Genomic DNA, 1678 nt, shown 5'->3' with positions numbered 1-1678 from the left:
GGTCACCGAGAGAAACTCGAGCGCTTATCAAGGTAAGACTTAGAGGATTCTCTAGAAGGAATTCACACTGTTAGACTGTGTGAGAGTGGTTATTTTTGCAGTTAAAACCCTTTGTCTGCACTCCTTGGCATTACACATAACAGAGCAAGAAAGCAAGCCTGGAACCCAAAGGGTCATTGCAGCTCTTCTCTTGGGTTTGTGCTTTGGACTCCTTAATGAATAAGTTCATTGTGAGCTAAGGACCATGATTCCTCTGACTCCAAAATCTGACCCTGGGAGGCTGGAATGAGTGTTCTACACTGTGCAAGCCCTTGCTCCCTTTTGTTACAGAGGCAAATGGGATTCTGATTGCTTGCTGATTGATGGAATGGTTTCCCAGTTGGGAGAGGAAGTGGAGAAGTTGTGGCAGAGGGATGAAGGCGGCACTGGGAAATACCCACCTGTTAGTTTACATGTGAGTGTTCTGTTCACTGAAAACCCCAGCAGAAGCAGCAGCAGTCCCCTAAAGCCATTGATTGTGAAAGACAGGAGCATCAGAAAACCTTTTTTTCTTTCATTTCAGGCACTGCTGGATCTCTATTTGCTAGAAAGCATTGAAGAGAGCGACAAACATGCAATTGTATCCTTTCCAGATTCTGTTATTTCTCCTTCAGTCTGTGCACATAAAAGTTTTTACATCTTTGTCACCTGTGTGCTTAACAGCACTTTTAAATTTATGCCTCAAACACAGCTTGAGTAAACACATTTAGGATAGCATTAAGTCCTAGACAGAAGCATTGTTTAATTTCTTTCTAGATTGGCATTTTTCTGATTTAATTTTTAATTGTTTTGTTCCAAAGTCTCTTCTCACATAGGAAAACATGTTCTCTAAGTTATTCAAGATAAAAACCTTGCTTATTTGTTCTCAAATTTTAACACAGTTACTAATTTTTTAAGACACTCCTATATGTAGCAATAGACTGCTTATTAGAGTGGTGCCCTAAAATGTATTGTTTCATAGCAAAACGGTTTGTAACTTTGGTTTTCCAGTTGCTAATTTTTGCCAAAATCATTTGTTTCCCAGCTCAGCTGACACTGTTTGTTTTTGGGGTATTTTTTGGCGTAAAAAGTGCAGGCACACGGAATATTCATTGGGCAGAAGCCTAATTTTTAGGCTTCTGGAGCATGTAGAATTGACTTTGTTGTTTGTTGGCTAAACCAAGAGTGGAGCCTGGAGAGCAAAGGGTTAAAAATGGTTGTAGTCCCAAGCTGCCTTACTCAGACATGTCCCTAACATGGGATGTCGGAAAGGGAAGATGACACATTGAGTGTGGGATCCACATGCAGTTTGAACAGTTTCAATCAGGCAGTTGCTTTGTAAGGGCACCGTAATTTGTGTTGGTTTTGTGAAGACAGGAAATGAGGAAAAAAAAACAGCTTTAGAGCTGTAGAGCTTGTTTTCTTGAATAATTAAGCATTGGATGTTGAAGTGTGTTGAGTGTGCAACTGGTAGCTTCAGTGACGGAAGCAGAATCCTGAGTTTATAACAGCAGTATATAAACACCCAATATCTGCCTTTTTGACTGCCTTCCAGAAATCCACAAGTGTTTCTTTCTGGAAGTATATTCAGAATACAGTTCTGTGATTAGGACCTGACTATTGATATAATGGGTTGTAATAGCTTAAAATGGCAAGATCA

The 1678-nt window shown here is 40.0% G+C and overlaps 1 long non-coding RNA gene across 1 annotated transcript; it reads left to right on the top strand.

The window, feature by feature from the left end:
• On the top strand, positions 1–1587 carry LOC120499200. The gene is made up of 3 exons (XR_005626818.1): positions 1–32; positions 331–454; positions 563–1587. It is a non-coding gene; the product is annotated as an uncharacterized LOC120499200 (long non-coding RNA).
• Positions 1588–1678: the final 91 nt, after the last annotated feature.

The sequence above is a fragment of the Passer montanus genome, unplaced genomic scaffold (assembly GCF_014805655.1).
Source record: "Passer montanus isolate IOZ18808 unplaced genomic scaffold, ASM1480565v1 scaffold1597, whole genome shotgun sequence".
Classification (NCBI taxonomy): Eukaryota; Metazoa; Chordata; class Aves; order Passeriformes; family Passeridae; genus Passer; species Passer montanus.
This window is presented reverse-complemented; position numbering and strand designations above follow the sequence as displayed.